The 10,584-nt window shown below is 41.2% G+C and overlaps 1 pseudogene; it reads left to right on the top strand.

Annotated features, from left to right (window-relative positions):
* Window positions 1–9,174: 9,174 nt before the first annotated feature.
* LOC101708757 (vesicle transport through interaction with t-SNAREs homolog 1B pseudogene) lies at window positions 9,175–9,871 on the top strand (annotated as a pseudogene).
* The last annotated feature ends 713 nt before the right edge of the window (window positions 9,872–10,584 follow it).

The following is a 10,584-nucleotide window of genomic DNA, read 5'->3' as shown; positions in this document are numbered from 1 at the left end:
GCTCAGTGTGCTTCAGAAGGAGGTGTGGTGCCCACAGAACAGAGAACGGAAGCAGAAATACAACAGTGCTAAGGGAAAGATGGTACGAATCGATGGAACAAAGAGTGTTGACTTTTATTTCTGAGTCTCCACAGGAGAAAAAATGAACTAAAATATAGAGTACGGCAGAAAAACCACACTGAGAGGGGAGGGAAGAATGATGAAAATCGCACTACGCCCTACACTGCAGCCTTGTCATCGGGTGAGTCCCAGGGGACTGGAGCGCCTACACCTGGTTCCAGTACATCTCCTCAGAGTACGAGGAGAGCCCCTACCGCGGAAACCCACTACGGCTTTAAAACTCAGCTCCGACTGTATGCCTCTAATGCAGAGACAAGCAAACAAGTAAGAATAGGATTAAAGAAGGCCACCCTGCATATAAATGATAAGTAACAGATTTTTTTAAAAAAACATAGTCTGCTTGGAAGCTCGATGTGCAGCTCATTTGTCTGAGGGCTGAATTGCGGATGCTTAGGGCTATCTAGCTTTGCCTTCTGATTTGATGCTATGTTAATATTTAAATACCTTAATTATTTTTCAGTTTAAGGGAGAATTTTTTTTAAAGAGTAGCAATTCCTTAGCATACATAGGATTTTCTGTCACTATATGATTTGAAAATCTGGCCAATTAAGTGACTATAAGCTACACAAAGTAAGCCAGACAGACTTTGCTCATTAAGCTCTGACTTGTGGCAGTGAGGACTGTTACAGAGTAACACAGATTTAAAATTCCTCATTTGGAAACTAGAGTGTTTGTTAAGGATCATTTTCTCAAACGTGAACATCTTGGCCCACAGTGAGCTTCATTCATCAGGATGCATCTGCTCACATCGCTCTTAGCCTGTGTTCTTGCAGTGCTGTTCTCTCCATCTTCACCCTTCACAGCCATGAAAGAGTGACTTGGCCCCTGTTTCTGTCCCTGTGCTACCTCACTATTTCAGGCTCACTCCATTCTCTGGCCCTTAATCCCTGCCCCCTGGCCTAAAGTCCTACTCCCCCCTGATTGTCCTCATCAAATCCTTGCCCCTGATCCAAGTTTTCTTGAATTGTGGTGTCAAAATTGTTCCTTGCTGTCATGGTCCTCCAGTCCATCACTATTGGCAGTTATAGCATGGCTTGTGATGGTTGAGGACAATCCTCCCTCACTCTGTCTCACCTCCTACCTCAATGTTCCTCAACCCTCCTCGCAAAAACATGTGGTGGGAGGGGCAGCGGCTGCCAACTCAGTGTGACAAACACTGCAGGAGTGAAACTGGAAAAACTCAACACGAAGGAAGACTGTTTGCAGAAACAGTAGTGTGAATAGAAGTAGAGAATTGGAGGAAAGGGATGATTTAGAAAGAGAGGCTCAGGTTCTTTGTGACTCTAGGCAGGGAGGAGGCAGAGGTATATGGCCAGAGAGGGACAGAATGCTCTGAGTGGAGTTCTCCAAAGACTCTTCCTCATTTGCCTGGAATCCTCCAGCCAAGGAAGAGCCCTGGGCTCTGCGGAGGGAGATGGGAAGAAAGTGGCTGCAGTTTAACAGGTTTGGGAAGCTGAACTTCTCTAAATAAAGCAACTGCACAATGCTTGACACAGTGTAAGTGCTCAATAAATGGCAAACATTTCCTTCTCCTCAATGGTGTGGAGCAGGTGGCCATGGGGTAGTGGTAGGGCCATCCTGGACTCCACTTTTCTCTCACTCCTGAAATCTAATGCTCCATCCATTCACTTCACTCAAGTTTTTAAGAAATATTTATTAAGTATACAATGTGGGTGTACAGAAGAGAATTAAACAGACCAAAATCCTACTCTCCATTTCTAACAACTTTAAAATAGATTCACAAACAATCCATCTTTCTGCTCCTACACATCACCATTGCTCTCACCCTGGACAAAACCACCTTAATCTCCCTGAATTGTTGCAATAGCCTCCTGCCTCCACCCTGTCACCTAGAGACTCTTCTCTTCATACTGGCCAGAGTGATCACCTTCAAATACAAAGCAGATTGTGACTTTCTTTGCTTATAATCCTCTGAGGTCCACTCTCACGGCACATCCAAAGTCCTTGCTAAAGCCCACGAGGCTCTGTCTGACCTCGACCAGGCTGTGGTTCTCCTGTCCCATCTCCTCTTCTACCTGAATCTGCTCCAGTCACTGGAGCCTCCTTGCTCTTGCCAAACATGTCCAGCATTCCACAGCACACAACCTTAGCTCTTGCTATTTGTTGAGTTTCCAAGTTGAGAACTTCCCCAAAATGTTATTTCACTAAGGAGGAGTTCCCAGGTCTTGATTATAAAATGAGATCTATATCTTCCTCACACTGTACTCTCTGTACTCACTTCATGTATGTGCATATGTTTGTGCATATGTATCTATGTTGTTCATCTTGGCATTCTACCCCCTAAACCCTATGCCTTTGAGAGGTAGGACTTTATTTCATCACTGCTCTAACTCCTTCTCCTGGAGCAATGACTGGCAAATATCGTACACTCAATAAATATTTATTGATTTATTGTTAATCCTGGAATTCTGTGACGTGGTAATTCACAAGTGTGTTGACATACAGTCCTTTCTGATGAAGGGTCTGCCTTTATAAGCCAGCTAACTCTAGATCAGGTTGTCATTTATGGCTCAGAAGCAAGGAAAATGCACTTCTCTGTGACCTCTTTAATGTTGTATTCTATCCAAATTAAGTGTATAATTTCAAGTACACAGCTTCTTTGTTGTGACTAGTTTTTAATATCTGCTAAAATTAAGTACAGCACTTCTTTGTTGTGACTAATTTGTAATATCTGCTAAAATATTAAACAGAAGAGAGCTTGCTGTAAATATGCAAGTATAAAGCCCCCGAAGGCAGTATAAAATTAGCATTCAATGATTTATGGCCATGTTAAATTAATCACCTCATAATTAGGCATGTAGATAAGCTATCAAATTGGTTAAATAGTAAAAAGAAAATAAATACACATGCTATTGAGAAACTATGGCTAAAAAGAACCCAGAAAAAAATAATTTGGGGTCATAAAATGATACAAGATCCAGCCCCTAAGAACAGCAGACTTATCTTTAACCATTACTGCCTAATATACCCAAATCCTAAACTCCAGAATAACAAACACTCTGCCATCATTCTGCATTCTTTGATAGCTCTGAAATTTTACATCTACTCCCATCTGCTTGGTCAGACCTTGACCAATAGCCTATACACAGCAAATTCTGTTCATACAGTCCAGTTAAAACATTACCTTCTTCACCAACTCTTTCCCAAATCCCTTGATGGATTTACTTTCTTCTTCTACTATACTCAAAGCCAATCCAAAGTCCTTGCCAATGGCCACAAGGCTCTATATGATCTATTGAGCCTTTGTAACCAAACCCAAAGTGTTTGTCAGATTTCCATTGCTGTGACAAAATAACTGAGAAAAACAACTTAAAGGAGGAAAGATTCATTTTGGCTCAGGGTTTCAGAGGGGTTAGTCCATGATTGCTTGGTCTCTCACTTTGGAACCATGATGAAGCAGAGCATCAGGGTGGAAGAACATAAAGGAGCAAAACTGCTCACCTCATTGCAGCCAGGAAACAGAAAGAAGGAATATCCAGAGACATCATCCTACCTTCAAAGGCATGTCACTACTGTCCTGCCATTTCAACTATGACACACCTCCTAAAGATTCCTCCACCTAACACTAGTGCCACCAACTTCAACACATGAGACTCTAGGGTTATTCCAGATCCAAACTGGAATAAGGCGCAGTGTCTCCTTAGGCTGAAGTGTCTTCTAATAACTTTGTCTATACTAAAATTTATTATATGTTTAAGTTAAGGAAATAATAGTATAAGGAACTCTGTAGGGTATATTTTAAAATTTCTGTATTAGAGTTCTTTAGAAGAACAGAAGCAGTAGAAAATACATGTATAATTAGGTTTGCTTGCAGGGTTCGATGCAGAAGAGTTCACAATGGCCGTCAACGCACTAGAGAGCCAAAGGATCCAGTGGCTGCTCAGAAAACATGATGGAAGCTGCAGAACAAAAGGGATCAAGGATGCAATGCCAGTGAAAGGTCAAAGGGCTTGAAGCTCACTGGAGGTTCCCCAGTACAAGTCTGCATTGGAAGGCTGAAGAAACTGGAGACCTAGTGTCTGATGTGCAAAGGTGACAGCAGCAAAGGATTGACTTGCTCAGGAACACTGGAGCTCTTCCAAACAGGGCATACTGTCTTCCTCTTTTCCTTTTGATTCCACCCAGGCTACAAATCCGTGGCACCCACAAGTGGGGTTCCCCTCTCAGTTTACTGACCTACCTGTCAATCATCCACAGACACACCCAGAATTCTGCCTTACTAATATGCTATGCATTTCTTAATCCATTCAAGTTGGCCTATAATGACTAACGTTCCCATTTTCAAAGATGTGAGAGTCTCATAGAATTCAAACTTGTTTATATAAAATAGGATACACATAGCAGTATAACATGTTTTAATGTCGGTTTTCCTGAAGCACATTGTTGATAAAAGGATCAATGATACAATGTGCTTTTATCCCTTTTTCTGCTATAGATTTCAAAATGCCCTATTGACATCAGTTTAGTTAGGCTGCTAAGACTCTCCACTAAGTAGGAAGGAAACAGCTGTTTCCATCTGTGTTCATCTTTTGTGGGACTTACCGATGAAAGAAGTAAGGCACAGGTAAGTAGGCAGATTGTTATTCACTATGGTGTGTAGCCAAACAATAACCCCTCTATTTTATTTTGCTTTTATTTTTCCCTTAAGAACTACATTCCTGGTTTTTGTACCTTTCTGCAGAATATATAGGTATTGAAAAAAGTTTGATTTTAAAACTGTGATTTTTTATTAATAAACAAATGGCTTAGAAGAAAACTTTACCTTCTTTTTTTAATAGCATGCCATGTTTCTTGTTATTCTTTCTTTGTGTAATAATGACCAAATTCTGCTTTATGTTATTATTGCTTTTACTAGATTAACAAATCTTACATGTCTCCTAGCCTTGCTCTTAGGTGTTTTATTGACTCTGATCTTGGAAGACTATTTTTCACTTTTGTAAACTTCTAATCTTAGAAATTTTTTAACCATGTAAATGTCACCTGAGGGCAAGACCATCCTTGGATTCTTTTGGATCTTAATGAAACAGAGATTGCGGAATGTTAATAAACAAACCAAAGGTTTACACTCTCCCATTATTCCCTATCAACCAGTTTTAAGAACAAAACTGCCAGCCTTTGTAATGTTTCAAGCCCTCTGCTTCTGATGAAATTCAGTACTCACATCCCTCTGCACCTCAAGGGTGTGGGGCTGCCTTGGTAGCGTTGTTTTACCGAGCATGTAGTCAAACCACAGAATGGCTTACATGTAATTCCAGCAGGCAAGTGTTCCAATCACTTCTCTTTACACTTCCCTGCATGGAATCTGGGTGTCCATGGTAGCAACCAATTTTAGTCTCTTTTGTCCTTATTTGGGATGCAAAGGAACTAGACTTTTCCTCAGATTTATAGAAATATGAAATATCAACAAGCATAATTTCTCAATAAAACATTTGCCAATATTCTTCTTCCTTCACTGCAGATGGTAGTTCAGCTCTGGCAAGGGAAGCATAGATTGTACCTGTTACTTTCTTGCTCCTATAGAAAGGTAATCATTACACACTTCACCATGGATATTGTGTGTGGGATTTTCCATATCTCTCTAACATGGTACTTGATAAATAATGATTAAATTGTTAATTTTGCATGCCCTTGTTCCCTATTTCTCAGCTTTCCATAGAATATAGTTGAGGAGCTTAAAAATACTTGTTAAATAAAGTCCAGTCATCATCTTCTAAAGAGCCACTGCAATTAATGACTAGAATAAATATTTTATCCATCTGACTTTTTACATGCAAAATATGTCATAGATTCTGACTCTATTATGATTTTAGCCTAGGCAAGAAATAATCCATTCATTTGTCAGCAAATTCAATTCTCTTTGAAGCCAATGATGTATCCCCAGGACCTCCATAGACCCCTGTAGAACATCCCACATGCCCTGTGATAAACTTTCCACCTTTTGACTTCATCCTTGCCTTCTACAGCAGATATAATTGTGTTTAGAACTAAACTACAAACTTTAGTGTGATCTAGGGATTAGGTAAAATAAAATGACTCTTATCTCATGAGCCATATTTCTGGGCAAAGCTAGGTAATTTTTCAACGTTCAAATTAAAGAGAATTTAATGTATTTTCTTGGGACAAATGCCATAGACTGGGCAAGAATTAATCCTTTCTACTTAGCAGAATCCATGAGAAAGTCAGCTAGGGCTGTATTGAAAATGGTTACTTCCCCCCAACTTCACTGCTAACATAGTGCTTTCTGAAAGAATTCATATCTATAATTGTGCTGTTAAAATAAGACAACTCCTGGGGCCGGGGATTTAGCTCAATGGTTCCACCACCTGCCTCGAAAGTGGAAGGACCTGAGTTCAATCTCCAGTACCAACAAAACAAAACAAACAAAAATGAGACAACTCCTTTTGGAAGAGGCTGTCAAATTCCATCAGTGATTTATTGGTCTCTGACCATCTCGATGTTTAAGAGAAGAGCATGTGCTCCTCCTCACTGGTAGATCATTGATTGAAAAGTAAATAGGTTTGGGGAAATATAAGTGTCTCCCTGCCTATACAAAATAAATAATGACAGGTAAGAGATTCTTGGAGTGTTCTTTAAAGTGGAGGACAGAGGAGATTTCTTGTAATTCTGTCAAATTGAAACATTAATACAATATACAAATAAATACAAATTCTTGAAGGGTATTCTGAAACTGCTGCCAAAATAGTCAGAAAATATTTTTGGTTAAAAAATTTCAAAGGACAGGCTACAATTAATTTACAGAATTTGGGGCAAGCTTATTTTTCTCATTTTTAAAATCCTAAATTAACTGCTCTCAAAGTCAATATTGATGACTAGATGGATCCGGCTGATCTTTTCTGCAGCTTTCTTAACTATTAATGTTATGAAGATGACTTAGGAAAACTCATGTGAGTTGCATTAATCCAAATAAGTATCATCTAAAGTAGTTTTCTTGGAAGACTTCAGAAATAGAGACCTTGGTGTTATCTGGCTCAAGGCTTTAACATGTACCATTTGCCAAAATAATCTCATCTGCTTTACCAATTTGGGTTATGCCTGATTAACGATGCCTGGTACTCCTTCTTTAGGGCTTACTTTAGAATCACTCACTGTGGGCCAGGGATTTAGCTCAGTGGCACTGCACCTGCCTCATAAGTGCAAGGTCCTGAGTTTAATCCCTGGTACCTAAATAAATAAATAGAATTACTTACTTAACATGAAGTGGTAGAGTCTTTCCCTAGCATGCACAAGGTCCCGAGTTTCCTCCCAAGCACTGAAAAATAAAATTACCCACAAAGGAACATAAGGGAGACAGTCTAGTTTTTCAAATCTCTCAATGTGATGAAAAGCTGAGGGTTTTGATTCATGGCTATGTAATAGGGAGAAGCAAAGTTGTTCCTACTTCTTAGAAGGTGTGAAGCGAATTCCCAAGGCAAGCCTTCTTCTCATGACATTGACATCATCAAACTGCTCCAAGCAGAATGACACTACACACAATTAATATTTTGCCTAAGTACAAGAATGAATTGTGGTTTGATCAATTCTTTTGGAAGCTATTTTTTAATTTTAAGAATCATTTCAAATTGCTCATTCTCAGGTTTGTAACTATCCAAGGGCAACTCTTTGAGAATCTCTTCAATATTTTTGTTATCTACACTGGCTCATTTTGACAGACAAAATGAGAAAAAATTGGACAGAAGAAGGATTTTCTTCTGTCAGCTCATGCAGTCATTTTAATCTCCTTTCCTTACTGATTCTCTTTAAAATCTCAGCTGCAAACATTCTCCTCCCTTTCTCATAGCACGGCTCAGCATATTACTCATTATTTATCTCAGGAGTCATATTATTTTTAGTAGCTCAGTCATGACTTTAGGGAGACAGCGCGAACATATGCTATAATTCAAATAAAGAAAACCCTAAGTCGAAGAGGCTACCTGGATTCTGACACTGCAGCTGAGAGCCAAGGGAGATTGCAGGCGACTGAATTCTCACCACCGGCCATGATACATGGCCCAGAGGGGCTGCTGTTTCCTCTATTTCGCCAGACCCTGGAAATCTCTCCTCACATGAGATTTCTGTCACAAGCCTGTCCACTCAATCTCTCCAAAGGGGCTTTGCATCTCCTGGAGGATGCACTTCTGGAATAGAAAAGCCTCTGTACAGAAGGTTTTCTTACTCGGCTCCCAGATAATGTGGAGGCGGCAGGAGCAGATTTGCCTTCTAAACAGCAGCTTGTCAGGAGTATCGCAGAGGCAGTGGAATCTTCTCCTTGTAGTTGCTTTTTCTTTTAAAAATAGAAGCATTTCTTCTGGCAACTGATTAGAACCTACTTCAGGGATTCCCCTCAAATATTCTATTTTGGAGCAGAGGCAATATGAGGGTGGGTGATGGAGCTACCAGGACAAGGGGACCCCTGTCCTCTGGGGAGGATAAACTCATGACGATCTGGAGCTAGAACTCGGCGCACCCAATATGTGGACCATCCATGGCTACTGCAGTGTTTGTCAAGAGAAGCCAAGCTCATGTCCTGAGAGCTCTCGGTTTGACTCCTGGAGCTATTTCATGGCTTCTTACCAGCATGGCAATGTATAATATCTGGCTCTGTACACACACGTGTGCATACTCATTTTCTCTAAAACAGAATCTTCTGTTCTGAAAATGTTATTTTTGATGGTAAAGCCCTTGATTAAGTGCAAAACACAACCAGGTTTCTTGAGTGCTTTTCTTTTTCCCTGTTTATGTCTTGACGACATGCCTCTCAAGGAGTCTTGCTCAGAGCAGTGCCCTTTATTTCCCATCCATTTAATTATGCTTCATATTTCTGGAGCAATCGATATTATAGTTTTATAGTGTGATCATGTGCAAATTTTATTACAGAGGAAAACTCCATTCATATTGCTTGGACCACAAAAATGACACGACTCCGAGGACCCCGCCGCGACCCCGGAAGCGCCTCGCTGGGGGCGGCTTCCGGGCTGGGCGGCCGACCGCGGGCCGAGAAAGGGGTCCAGCGCCCAGAGTCTCCGTGGCTGCGCCATGGCCGCCTCCGTCGCCTCCTCGGAGCATTTTGAGAAGCTGCGCGAGATCTTCCAAGGCCTCCGTGAAGACCTATGGGGGTGTCTGAGCGGCTGCTGGGGACCTCCGGGACCGAGCAGATGAAGAAGTTGGTCAGAGATTTTGATGAAAAGCAGCAGCAAGCAAATGAAACGCTGGCAGAGAGGGAGGAGGAACTACGGTATGCACCCCTGTCTTTCCGTAACCCCGTGATGTCTAAGCTGCGAAACTACCGGAAGGACCTTGCCAAACTGCATCCGGAGGTGAGAAGCACACCTTTGACAGCCATACCTGGGGGCCGAGGAGGCATGAAGTATGGCACATATGTTGTGGAGAATGAGCATACGAATCGGCCACAGTCTTGCAGGGCACTGCTTCTGCAAGGCACTGAAAGGCTCAACAGGGCCACCCAGAGTACTGAGCGGTCTCATCGGACTGCCACAGAGTGACCAGATCCGCTCGGAAATGATAGAAGAGCTGGGGGAACCGCGAGACCAGCTGGAACGCACCAAGAGCAGACTGGTCCACACAAGTGAAAACTTGAGCAAGTCAAAAGATTCTCCGTTCAATGTCCAGAAAAGATTTGTTAAAGACTTGGATTAAGACCAGCATGAATTTAAATTGTGTGGTTTTGGGCTTTTTTCTTGAACCTACATTCAATCCAAAGCCAAAGTTTTGAGGAATGTAAAGATTTGAGAAGCACTCACTGGAACTGAAATCCATAAGGCCACTCAGAGGATGATCACCAAAAGGAGTATTGGAAGCAAAACAGAAAACCTTATCCCAGTGGTGGTGGCTGGTTGTATCATTGAAAGCTCTAAAAGGTTTGCCACCACTGCCTTATCCTATTCTCAATTAAAGATAAGATACACCTGCAGCTAGAATTCTGAATGTTTGGTTACTGTACTTTAAAGAATCATAACAGGCCCCAAATCGAAGATCCAGACAACTGAGAAGGAAGAGAAGAGGGAAGGCAAGTAGACCAATATGACAAAGGCCAAAGACATTGGGAACCAAGAAAAAAATAACCAAATAAAAGTCTATGGAAATTTTTTTTATTTAGGGGATGCCGAAGTGTGAACCCAGGGGCTCATACAGGCTAGGCAAGTGTTCTACTACTGAGCTACACCCTCCAGCCTCTAAAAGTCTTTTTTTAAAAAGGTCAGAAAATTTCACCAAGTCTCAAAATATGGGGAGGACACTTTAGACTTAAGAGAAATTATGCTTTGACTAATTTCCAAGTCATTTAATTCCAGGTCTTCCCTCTGTTGGTAACACAGTCCTGAACTGGACAGATTGAGAATGGTAGTGCCTGTTCTAGGGTGTTTCTACTCCCATGTTTATTTCAGCAACTTCCTTAAACCACATCAAGCATTAAGTTCTTACTAGATG

Source organism: Heterocephalus glaber, unplaced genomic scaffold (genome assembly GCF_053883595.1).
Source record: "Heterocephalus glaber isolate CG9 unplaced genomic scaffold, H.glaber_assembly_v1.0 deba00001550, whole genome shotgun sequence".
Classification (NCBI taxonomy): domain Eukaryota; kingdom Metazoa; phylum Chordata; class Mammalia; order Rodentia; family Bathyergidae; genus Heterocephalus; species Heterocephalus glaber.
The sequence above is the reverse complement of the archived record's forward strand: the minus strand, read 5'-3'. Positions and strand labels throughout refer to the sequence as shown.